This window comes from Leptopilina heterotoma, unplaced genomic scaffold (assembly GCF_015476425.1).
Source record: "Leptopilina heterotoma isolate Lh14 unplaced genomic scaffold, ASM1547642v1 Lhet_120, whole genome shotgun sequence".
Classification (NCBI taxonomy): Eukaryota; Metazoa; Arthropoda; class Insecta; order Hymenoptera; family Figitidae; genus Leptopilina; species Leptopilina heterotoma.
This window is the reverse complement of record NW_025110838.1, coordinates 1,068,323-1,082,080: the sequence shown is the minus strand read 5'-3', so window position 1 is coordinate 1,082,080 and position 13,758 is coordinate 1,068,323. Positions and strand designations below refer to the sequence as shown.

The following is a 13,758-nucleotide window of genomic DNA, read 5'->3' as shown; positions in this document are numbered from 1 at the left end:
ATGATCGAAATAATTAGAAGCTTGAACAAAATAATTTAATATTTATATCGTACCTATTTTAATTGTATTGTATTTTACACGGTATTTTATTAATACTTTATTTTATTTACATTTCATATAATTTACTCTGAAGTTTATTCATATTTTTAATATTCTATTTGATGAAAAGAATTTTTTTTCGCTCTAAATATTATTCTATTTATATTTTTTTAGTATTTTAAAAATTTATTAAAAGGTTTCGGGAGGAAAAAAACAATCTAATTATACAATCGTAGTGAGCTGAGAATATCCTGTGAACAGGTAATAAAAGCAAAAATTACGGCAACTATCCAGTTGAATTAAACCCGCATTATTTTATAAATGCGTTTGGAAAAAAAATTAACAGGTGTAGGTGCACCTGGTTCTTTTTTATACTTTATACCAGAAGAAAACCTTGAACAGTTCAATTCATACAACGTTCCAATGGGATTTTATCTCATCGTCTCTTGTATATACAATCTCCAATTAGTGGCAATATTTATACCACAAAGTTTCTATATCAATACTTTTTAAAATTTTTTAGTATATATATTTAATTTTTATTATAAAGTTATAAAATTATAAAATTATAAAATTATATAAAATTATTTTTTTTAGCTACTACTACTATTAAATCGCTAAATCAAATTATTAAATTATTGCTAAATTTTTAATTATACTACAATTAACAAAACTTTCTTTGTGGCTGTTACTTTAAAAAATTGGCTTTTTTGAAATTTAATGAAAAATCTTCATTTTTTTAAAAAATATAAGTTTTTTTAACATTTTTTTAAAAATCAATTATTTTCTAAATTTTTAATTATAATTCTTCAAAAATACGATTAAAATTTCAAAATAGTTTTTAAAAGTACTCTCTAAATCTGAATATGTGAAAATTCACATATTTGTACGTTATAAGTCGTCTTCTCGATCAATAAGTGCATATACACTTATAATAAGTGAAATTTCACTCAGAATAAGTGAAAAATTCACTTATTTATAAGTGTATATGCACTTATTGATCGAGAGGACGACTTATAACGTACAATAAGTGAAATTTCACATATTCAGATTTAGAGAGTAAGCAAATAAAATTTATTAAAATATAATTTTGATTAAATTTGACAAAATTTTCAATTGTTTCAATTTTTCCACTTATTCTAAAATTAATAGCATTTAAGTTCTCAACGATACAATAATAATATACTAACACAGTAAATCGTGAGGTATCAAAAAGTGTTGCAGAATAAATTAACAGAAAAAAAGATTAAAATAATCAATTTTAGTATTATTTTTTACATTTTTTTTATGAAATTTTAGTTTATTAAATTTTAATAATTTTCGAAAAAGTTCTTTGGCAATTTTCAAATCCATTTGTTTACAATATTCAATTTAACGAAATTTCAATTATTCCTAAATTCTTTAATTAAATGCATATTAGAAAATAAAAACTTCAAATAATATAAAAATTAAACTTTTTCAAAAAAATTAATTTCAAAATTCAATTATTTCTAAAAATTCAAGCTACATTGCTTTTAATATTCAATTATAATCTAAATTTTTAACTGAAATTCATTTTTATGAAATGAAAATCAATTTTTATTAGAAAATTCTACAAGAATTTAATTATTTAAATGCAAAAGTAAATAATTTATTGAATAATTGAATGTTTCTCAAAATTCAATTCTCATAAAGAATTTTATTAACAAATTTTTAAATAATTGAATTCTTTTTTCGAATTTTATTTAAACTTGCATGAACATAATTTCCTCTTTCAAAGAATTCAATTATAATTGTATGAAAAATAATTGAAACGCTGCGATGAGTTTTATCAGAATTTTCAAATTCATTCGTTTACAATTCAATTTTAGAAAATTTCAATTATTCGGAAATTCTGCAATTAAATATATATTGAAAAATAAAAACTTGAAATTAAATTCTTATAAAAAATTTTATCAACAAATTTTTTAAATCATTAAATTCTTTAAACGAATTTTAATAAAATTTTTAAGAATAATTACATTTATCGAGAAATTCGATTAAAATTACATTAAAAATAATTGAAATTCTGCAATGAGTTTTATTATTTATGAAAATAATTGAATTTCTAAAAGAATTTTATTATTCTTAAAAATAATTGAATCCCTGTAAAAATGTTATTATTTATGAAAATAATTGAATTATTGCGAAGAAATTTTATAAAAAAAAATTGTAAATAATTGAATTCCTGTGAAATTTTTATTATTTATGAAAAAAATGGAATGTTTGCGTAGAATTTTAGTCAAATTTTTATTTAATAATGGAATTCTTTTGGAAAATTTTATTGAAATAGACGAAACAGTAGATACTGAAAATCATTTAATTTTAGAAAACTTTTGAAAATAATTGAAATTTTTGACAAGAATTTGATTAAAATTTTGTAAAATAATTGAATATCAGAGAAGAATTTTATTATATATAAAAAGAATTGAATATCAAAGAAGAATTTTATTATTTATAAAAAAATTGAAATTTTGACGAGAATACTAAAAAATTTTGAACACAATTGAATTTAGTAACTATGTTACTAAGTTAGTTAGTAAGTTAGTAACTAACTTACTAACTTTCTATTCTCCCTGGAGAAGCTAAATTCGTTGAAATTTCACAAATCGTTGACTTTGGTGTTTTATTTAAAGTAAAATTTCATTCATAGTTAAAAATAACACCAAAATAGATTATTTTAATCCTTTCTGGTGTTAATTTAATACTAGAGGGATTAAACTGTTGCAGATTATTTTAATCCATTCTGGTGTTATTTTAACACCTCACGTTTTACTGTGAAAAAATGGATTAATTTTGAAAACACAAAATCATGAAATGCTGATGAGAATTTAATTCCAAATTGTAAGCAATTGAACGTGATGTTGTGTATAGTTTACTTGGTAACTAATGCAGGAAGGTAATATCGAGGGAATTCTGTATAGGAGCGGGTCAGCAATTTTACCTGATAATTCCGACTAGACAAATACCTATAGGTATATTGAGGCACACTATAAGTATATACTCACATGTAATATTGACACAATCAGTGTACCAGCTCAAATATATAACATCGAATAATGTACGTGTCCTATTAGGAAATTGAATCTTATGAATATGAGACCCAATTAATTATCGAATATTCTCAGTGTCTATTTCCTGCATTCTTGCGTTTATCGCATTTAGTCTCAGATCTTTTGGCCTCTCTTTCTTTCTTTCTTTCTCTCTCTCTCTCTCTCTCTCTCTCTCTCTCTCTCTCTGTCTCTCTCTCCTACTTTGATTGCAATTCTGTATTGAGAGTCACTATTGTCATTTTGACAATGCCGGTACGTCAATTTGCTTCATTTCTATTGTATACACTCATGTCAAATTCCCCGAGAAATGGATTTCCCTTTCTTGTTATTGAACGTGTTCTCAACTCATTTTGTCAATTATGCATTTTTTGTGTAAGGAAATTGTAATTAGGAAATAGTTAATAAATAAATATATCCTATTTTGTATTATAAATATAATAAATTATTATTATTATCATTATTATTATTATTATTATTATTATTATTATTATTATTATTATTATTATTATTATTATTATTATTTTTGCTGTTGTTACAAATTACAATAAATAATAAATTAAAAATTAAAATTAAAATGCTGATATTTTTTTTAAAAGTCTGCTTGTCTTAGAAAAAATATTAATTAATAAGGCCAAGTTGTAACTTTTGTCTTGCAAATTATTATCATTATTAATTAACATAAATAATTAAATAGTGGACACGATATTTTGAGAATATTATTTTCCGAGATTTAAAACATCTGCAATTAATTTTCCTGCTTTCGAAAACAAAGTGACAACATCTCAGAATGATTCTTACACTTCTCAATTATGTTGGGAAATTAATTAGTAAGACAAGCAAGGCGTAATATTGCTTTACACTTTTGTTCCTCTCGAGTGAATATTTTTAACTGCTACAATTTATTCTTTATTTCTTGCTTCAAATATTCGGAAAAAAAATAATTACCAAGTCGGTTTAATAAAGTGAAATTTAGGGGAAAAATAAAAAAATTATTATTAACATTTTTTTTAAGTAAAAGTGAACAAGAAAAAAGTTGTATGAACAGGAAAAACTATGACAATTTTTTTTACAACTACATAAAATTTACTATAAATAAAATAAGAAGGTAATGTGGAAATACTTTGTCTGACTAATTTTTTTAAACTACTTTTTTTTGTAGAAAATTAGACGAAATAAAAATGTTATGTCTAACCAAAACTGGTTTTTCTACTAGGAAAATAAAAAATAAAAAAGAATTCGGTCTGATCGAATGTTATTTTTACTACTTATTTCTAAATACAGAGAATTTAAAGTTTTGTCTTACCAAAACATTCTCTTTCCACTGTCGCACTGATTACTTTAGGAATTTTATTTTTCGGATAAAAAAAAATTCACATTACTACTGGAACAAATTTACTAAAAGTTTAGTATTCTCTCTGACAGGAAATTTTATTTTACTTTTACTTTTAAAATAGTTTTTAATTTACTGAATATTCAAAAATTGACTCAAACTACTCATTCTGAAATATAAATATTATTTAAATTACTGTCTAATCAAAATATTTTCTTTAATTACTCATTTCAAAATAAATAATAAATATAGTAATTAAATTTTTGTCTCATCAGAAAGTTATTTTTACTACTTATACTAAAATAAATAGATTCTAAAATAAATAATTAATTTATATTGTTGTCTGACAAAAATATACATTTTCTACTTATTCTAAAATAAAATATAAATTTAATATTTTAATTATTATCTTACCAAAAATTACTTTTACTACTTATTCTAAAATAAATAAGGAATGTAGTATTAAAATTATTGTCTGACCGAAAAGTTACTTTTTCTACTTACTCTAAAATAAATGATAAATATAGTATTTAAATTATTGTCTTACCAAAAAATTCTTACTCTACTTATTGTAATATAAATAGAATTACTATTGTTGTCTGACAAAAAATTTACTTTTTCCACTTATTTTGAAATAAATATTATTTATATTGATGTCGACCAAAAAGAGACTTTTTCTACTCATTCAGAAATAAACAATAAATATAGTATTTAAATCATTGTCTTACCAAAAAATTCTTTCACTACTTATTCTAAAATAAATAGAATTTATATTGTTTTCTGACCAAAAAATTACTTTTTCTTCTTATTTTAAAATAAATAATAAATATAGTATTTAAATTATTATTGTCTTACCAAAAAAGACTTGTACTACTTATTCTAATAGAGGTAGTATGTGAACTACTGTCTGACCAATAATTCTATTTATTCTAAAATCAAAATAGTTTTTAACTTATTGTCTGACCTAACTTATCTTTTATTATTTATTCTCAAAAAATAATATTTAAATTATTATTTGATCAAAAAGATACTTTTTCTACTTATTCTAAAATAAATAAGGAATGTAGTATTCAAATTAAGGCTGATTAAAAGTTACTTTTTCTACTTATTGTAATATAAATAGTATGTTAACTTTCGTTTGACCAAAAATTTACATTATCTAATTATTTTTAAATAAATAGACTTTAAATTATTGTCTGACCAAACGTATATTTTACTACTTATTCTAAAGTAAGTTGTATTAATTTTGTTGTCTGATCAAACTATTACTTTTACTACTCATTTTAAAATAAATATTAATTAGTATTTAAGTTTTTGTCTATCAAAAATCTTAAGTTTTCTACTGATTGTAAAAGAAAAAAAGAGAGAGAGAGAGAGAGAGAGAGAGAAATATTATGTATAGAGAGAGAAAGCAGAGAGAGAGAGGTAAATGAGAGATGCAGAGTAGGCAAATGAGCAAGGAGAGAGAGAGAGAGAGAGTCCCCGATTGAAATTGTCACTTTGAGCAAGTGGATGCCTTAAGACGATTGAAGCAATTTCATGTATTCGCGTTTTGTCGTGTATATAATAAGAGAAAATCATTTAGGGAACGTCAGCAAACGTTTACATTTACAGTATTCTGAATCATGTAGTATATGCAAACTTCCTCGAGGCGAGCTTTTGCACGGCTAACGGATTCCCCCTTCTGAATATATCTGACGCCGCAAACGATAAGGTTTATATAGTTATATACCACACTCTCGTCCCCTGTCACCCTTTAAACCCTAGGAATATCAAAGTGCCTTCGCTTCGAATCTAATAAAAACTTCTCTCCGTTTCAGATTCCCTCGGTGGCCGCAAGCCCTAAAGCGCCATCTTCACTTTACTGGTAAGTTCATTACTCATTTGCCGTTGTTTTATATATTCTATGGTGGAAAAAAAATTGTTTTTCATATTCAACTAAACTTTTAATATATATACCTCTCTCTTTTTTCTATACTCTTTTCATTCTTTACTGAAATTTTGTAAATTTTTTTATGACATTAAAATAAAATTCATTAAAGCTAGCAATAATTTCAACTTTTAACTCACTTTTTTAAATAAAAGTTTAAATAAAATTAGCAATTTTAAAAATAATACAACGTACAAATTTTTAATACAAATTTATTTTCATAAAAATAAAATATGAGTTGAAATATAGTTTTAATATTATCATAACTTTAATAATTATATATTCAGGGGATATAGGGAATTCAGGGAAAAGTCAGGAACTTTTATTAAAATTACTGAAAAGAATTCTGAATTTTTGTGTCTTTTTTGTTTGATTCATAAACTATAAAATTACCACGAATTCTAATACAAAACCTTAAATTTTTTCTATTTCTGACAAAAATTTCTTTTAAAATAACTTAAATCTTAAACAATATCATAAAATAAATAAATAATTTAATGAATAATGTTACTTAAATACTTAAAATTTAATTGAATTCTAAAAAAATTGCGTATAGATACAATTTTTATAAATAGATGCACTTTAAAAGATTTTAATTTGAAATTTTATAAAATTTCAATTTTGAATGAATGTAATTAGAAATTTTAAAGAACTTAAATTTTTGAAAAGTTTTAATAATTCAAAATCTTTTAAAATTAGTTAAATTTGTCAATATATAGGGTAAGTGCGGGTATAGTCGGACAGTACTAGTAGTCGGACACTTTCGTGTTTTTTGGCAAATAAATAATAATGCATTGTGATAATTACTTTAAAAAGTATACTAGACGAATGTGTGAAGTTTATATTTTATTAAAATAGTGTTATTTTCGAAAATAATTGAACAAGAAATATTTTATTTAATGTTTTAAAACTCATGGTGTCCGACTATAGATACAGCCATTTTCGAGTAGCGCGATGAGTGGCACAAAGTTTTGTTGATAATTAATCATAAATATTAAAACTTATAGGGTTTAAATATTATATTAATAACTTCTAATATGCTTTAATTCCATTTTCCAGTAGATAGCAATTAAAAAATTATCTTTTTCACTTTATAAATTCAAAATATCTGACAGATGTCCGACTATAGAAACAAGGGGAAAAAGTGTCCGACTACTAAAGCATTTGTAATTTTTTATTAAAATGTTTATATTTTATTAAATACTCAACTATTTGTAACAAATTTATATGATTTTTAATCCTGAAGAACTCCTTTAATTAATAATGTGCTTATAAACACATTAGATATTTGCTATTTCAAGAAAAAAACCATAATTTAAGATTGTATCCTTAAGTGTCCGACCACTAGTGCATTTACCCTATTACATTAATTATTAAAAATAATGGATTTATAGAAGAATTTTAGTTAAAAACACTCAAAAAAAATTGAATTTTGAAGAAGTTACAGAAATTCTATTACTTTCAAAAGTAGGTAATTAAATTCTTATCACAAAATTCAATTATGTTAAAAATTGAAAAAAAATCTTGGCAAAATCCGAATTATTTTTATGAATAATAAAATTCTTCTTCGAAATTTAATTATTTTCAAAAATTGTCCTCATTTCAATAATAATTTTAATAATTATTTTGTATCATTTTAATAATAATTTTTAATATCTTTACTATTTTTATAAAACTACCCAAAACAAATCAAATATTTAAAAATTTTTTTAATAAAATTGTACGCAAACATAATTTAATTATTTCCATAAATAATAAAAATTTCACTGGAATTCAATTATTTACAAATTTTTTATAAGTTTCTTCTCAATAATTCAATCATTTTCATGAATAATAAAACTCATTGCAGAATTTCAATTATTTTTAATACAATTTTAATTGAATTCCTTGAAGAATGTAACTATTCTTAAAAAATTAATTAAAATTCTTCATAAGAATTCAATTATTTTAAAACATGGTAATAAAATTTTTTTTAAGAATTAAATTTTAAGAAACATTCAATTATTCAATAAATAATTTACTTTTGTATATAAATTTAGAATATTCTAATAAAAAACGATTTAAAAATTAATTTTAGTTAAAATTTCAAATAATAATTGAATATGAAAATAATTTTGAAAAAGTTTCAGTAACAATATTCTTATAATATAAAATAATTATTTTATCTCTCGAACATCTTTAATTATTATAAAAAATGAAGAAATCGATCACTCCGAGTCTTTGACTCGCAGCAATCGATATCTTCATTTTTTATAACATTATTTTTAAAGTTGTTTAATTTCAAAAAGGTTTGAATTTGAAACTTTTCAAAATCTTAATTCCTATGGAAAAATAATAATAATAAAATATTTATTTAAAAAAGAATTTATTTATGTTTTCGAATGATTTTGCAATTAAAGAAATTCGTAAATAAATTTAACAGAACATTTTCTTGAGTATAATTTTTTTCTTTATTTTCTAAAAATTCAAAAATTTTCATTTTCGGACAATATGGAAAATAAGTGTTTAATTTATAATAAATGGAAAAAGAAACTTTTGGTCAGACGATAATTTAAACTCTGTTTAATTTTTTTAATAAGTAGTAAAAGTATATTTTTAGTCAGACAATATAAATATTATTTATTTTAGAATAAGTAGTTATTTTTTGTGAGACAATGTAAATACTATTTATTTTAAAATAAGAAGTAAAAGTAAATTTTCGGTCAGGACTATTAATTTTTTTGTTCATTTACCAGTAGTAATGTGAATTTTTTTAACTCGAAAATTAAAATTCCTAAAGCAATTATTGTGGAAGTGGAAAAAGAATGTTTTAGTAAGACAAAGCTCCAAATTCTTATGTAAAAATAAGTATAGTAAAAATAATATTCGATCAGACCTTTCGTATTCAATTTCTTGTTGTTTTTTCAGTAGTAAAACCAGTTTCTCGTCAGACAAGACAATCGTATTTCTTTATTTATTTACTTCTGTTTTATTTTTTACTGTATTTTACTTTTTTTTCTTTATTTCCTCTTTATTTTTTATTTTCTGATTCATCTCGTTTTCTTTCTAAAAATTTTTGAGAGAAAATTTACTACTAAAATTTTTGGTTATAATTATTAAAGTTAATGGGGAGATTTTATTATACTTTTTCTGTCCTCCTTATTTTTCTTCTCAGGGGGGGGCGATTTTCAATTGTTAAAGTGCAACGATCGGATAGCGTTAAAAGGCAAAATGGTCGAATGTCACGTAGAATTCCCATCAAAATTTTTAATTTGGTTCCGATGAAAGCAGTATTCCCTTCTATTTCCTTTTCTATTCCATCCCCTAATATAACCCATTCTATCGATATACTGGACCCCTGCATACAGCACGATTGACCTCCTCGGCGTTCTACTACTGAGAATTCAATTAATTTCAAGAGATCTTTCCCTCCTCTCTTTCTCTCTTTCACTCCAAGTCGTAAAATATTTCTCCTGCCGAGAAATAACGAATTCCCCAAATACAAATGCATTCCCTGTCAACTTATCCGAGTTTTAAGGAATCAGTCTTGTCACGTATTTTTTCTTAAATTTCAAATTCCAGAATAAAACCTATTGCAATTTTTTTTTTCTCTATAAATTCTTGTATTTTTAGTATTTGATTTTCTTAATTTTTGTGATGTTTATTTTTCTTTATTTTTAACTCTTAAACATTTTTTTAATTCACTTAAGTTCGGTTATTTTAATTTAACTTTCAATGTTACAATTCTTATTAATTAATTTTTTGTCCACTTTATTTTAATTTTAGTTTAAAAATAATTAGTAGCGTTTTGTTTATTACGACATTTAAAAGTTTTATTTATATAAAAATTTTAATTAATTATATTAAAATCATATGTAAATTTTACCAGTGGAAATTTAATTGAAATGGAAAAGAACATGTTGGATTTTTTTCTGCAATAATCGAAACATATGCAAATGTGTAAATAACTGATAATAAATTTTGTAATTGAAGTGATCTCTAACCTCAGCGACGCTCTCGTGAGTTTGATTTCAATCAGATAACGAGATTCGCTAGATCTGTTAAATGGAAATTCAATTGATCGAATTTTGCTGGTAAAGCAAATGATACAAAGGATATACATTTGGTTTGAGAATTCAGAATAATAATTTGCACCTCGGTTATTAGTAATTCATAGTGCAATGCCAAAGGCTCGAGAATATTTATATCAAAATATTTGTTATCATATATTTGAATAAACAATTGCTGTTTTCTGCATTATAGTGAATAAATATTTTAATATGCTTTTTTTTAATAATTAAATTTAGTTTTTCATTTTATAATTAGCATTTTTAAATTAAATCAGAATAGTCTTTTGCATTTGGATTTGCATTTATGTATTTTAATATGCTTTTTTAGAAATAAAATTTAGTCCTTTTGTTTTATAATTAGTTTTTTCTAATTAAATAGAATAATTATAGTTTATCGAGGGGAGAATTTATTTCTCTCTTCTTCTTCTTCTTCTTCTCCTCCTTCTTCTTCCTCTCTTTCTTCTTCTATTTTTTGAGACAAATTACTAACAGTTTCTGGGAAAAGTAGTTTTAGTTGGTCCCAGTGAGGTCGTTTAGAAGTTTGAAGGGCTGTTCGACTGGAGTCTGTATTGTTTCCAGTTTCGTAAGTTATGGTCCCTTTCAAAGTTTTGCTATTCCAAAGGTTGTTAATTTCGTTTTCTAAATAACTTATTATCACTCTTCGAAAATAGCTCGAATCCTTTTACTTCATCTTCGGTATTTCTTAACAAAACGCCTTTATTGAGAAAGTTTAAACATTTTTTTGTTTATTTGTATGGCAATTGTGTGGCAGTTGATTTTAGGATTGAAAGAGAATTATTTTACTCTCTACATTTGAAAACAAACGTTTTTAAGAATAGAAACTGAAATAATTTGCTAAAGAGTTTAAAAAGGGATATTTTCATCCCTAGGGATTAAAAAAGCTTCTCTGTAGCTATAATTAAAGTAAAAATAGCTCATTTTACTCTGATTAGGTTTAAAAAAAAACTTTTTAGACCCTAGGTCTGAAAATTAAATTTTTTAAAAGGGGAAGAAGCAAATAAAAAAATATTCTTCACTTTTTTTGTGTCTTAAAGAAACCACTTTTCTCCCTAGTGGTAAAAAGTATTAAAAAAAAAAGTCGTAATTTTTTAGTCAGACAATAATTTAAATATTATTTAATATTTATTCTGAAATTAGAAGTAAAACTAAATTTTTGGTCAGCCAACCCAGGTAAAAATTCTAGTTCTAATAGGGACTAAGTTCTACTCCATCCTAAAGAATACAGAATTTTATTTCAATTTTTAAGTAGTAGCACCCTCACCCGAACGCTATCAGACAATCAAAATTTTGGTGAAAATTCATATAAAAATTATTTCATCCAAATTTAATAATTCTTATAGTCTGAAAATCACCTCAGTTCTAGTAGGGACTGAGCCTTAGACAATCTTGAAGAATACAGAATTTTATTTCAATTTTTAAGTAGTAGTAGGTCCACCAGATCGCTTTCAGAGAATCAGAATTTTGGTGAAAATTCATATAAAAATTATTTCTTCCAAATTTAATAATTCTAATAGTCTGAAAATCACCTCAGTTCTAGAAGGGACTGAGCCTTAGACAATCTTAAAGAATACAGAATTTTATTTCAATTTTTAAGTAGTAGCACCCTCACCCAAAGGCTATCAGACAATCAAAATTTTGGTGAAAATTCATAAAAAAAATTATTTCTTCCAAATTTAATAATTCTAATAGTCTGAAAATCACCTCAGTTCTAGTAGGGACTGAGCCTTAGACAATCTTGAAGAATACAGAATTTTATTTCAATTTTTAAGTAGTAGTAGGTCCACCAGATCGCTATCAGAGAATCAAAATTTTGGGAAAAAGTCATTAAAAATTTATTTCTTCCAAATTTAATAATTCTATTAATCTGAAAATCACCTGAGTTCTAGTAGGGACTGAGCCTTAGACAATCTTAAAGAATACAGAATTTTATTTCATTTTTTAAGTAGTAGCACCCTCGCCCAAACGCTATCAGACAATCAGAATTTTGGTGAAAATTCATATAAAAATTATTTCTTCCAAATTTAATAATTCTAATAGTCTGAAAATCACCTCAGTTCTAGTAGGGACTGAGCCTTAGACAATCTTAAAGAATACAGAATTTTATTTCAATTTTTAAGTAGTAGCAGGTCCACCCGAACGCCATCAGAGAATCAAAATTTTGGTGAAAATTCATATAAAAATTATTTGATCCAAATTTAATAATTCTAATAGTCTGAAAATCACCTGAGTTCTAGTAGGGACTGAGCCTTAGACAATCTTGAAGAATACAGAATTTTATTTCAATTTTTAAGTAGTAGCACCCTCACCCAAACGCTATCGGACAATCAAGATTTGGTAAATACGAAAATAATAATTTATTTCTTCCAAATTTAATAATTCTATTAATCTGAAAATCACCTGAGTTCTAGTAGGGACTGAGCCTTAGACAATCTTAAAGAATACAGAATTTTATTTCAATTTTTAAGTAGTAGCACCCTCACCCGAACGCTATCAGACAATCAAAATTTTGGTGAAAATTCATATAAAAATTATTTGATCCAAATTTAATAATTCTAATAGTCTGAAAATCACCTGAGTTCTAGTAGGGACTGAGCCTTAGACAATCTTGAAGAATACAGAATTTTATTTCAATTTTTAAGTTGTAGCACCCTCACCCGAACGCTATCAGACAATCAAAATTTTGGGAAAAAATCATTAAAAATTTATTTTTTCCAAATTTAATAATTGTAATCATCTTAAAATACTTATTATTTAAGAATCAGTAGTAAAAGTAACTTGTTGGTCAGACAATAATTTAAATACTATTTATTTTAGAATAAGTAGAAAATGTATCTTTTTTGGTTAGACAATAATACTTGACAATTATTTTAGAATGAGTAGTGAAAGTAACTTTTTGATCAAAGAACAATATAAACATATTTTATTTTATAATTAGTAAAAAAAAGTAATTATTGGCTCCGACAAAAATTTAAACTATATTTAACATTTATTTTGGATTAAATTGTATATTTTTTTGCGGAAAAGAAATTTAAATAACTATTTTTATTATTTTTTTAGAATAAGTAGTAAAAGGTTGGTTTTGGTTAGACAATAGTTTAATTATTGTTTTTATTTATTTTTTAATAAGTAGTAAAAGTAGATTTTTGGTCAGACAGAAATTTGAAACCTATTTATTTGAGTATATGAAATAAAAGTAACTTTTTGGTCATACAATAATTAAAATATCTATTTATTTTAGAGTAACTAGTAAGTATAATAAGTAGTAAAAGTAACTATTTGGTCAGACAACAATATAAATACTATTTTTTTGTATTCTAA

At 23.7% G+C, this 13,758-nt stretch overlaps 1 protein-coding gene across 6 annotated transcripts in view; it reads left to right on the top strand.

Moving 5' to 3' along the window:
* The first annotated feature begins 6,260 nt into the window (after positions 1-6,260).
* The window catches only part of LOC122510450 (protein tincar), a 91,441-nt gene continuing 83,943 nt past the window's right edge, over positions 6,261-13,758 (top strand). For all 6 annotated transcript variants that reach the window (XM_043625149.1, XM_043625132.1, XM_043625123.1 and 3 more), the window contains exon 1: positions 6,261-6,307. The gene's annotated coding sequence lies outside the window, so the exon portion shown is untranslated. The remainder of the gene's footprint in view (positions 6,308-13,758) is intronic.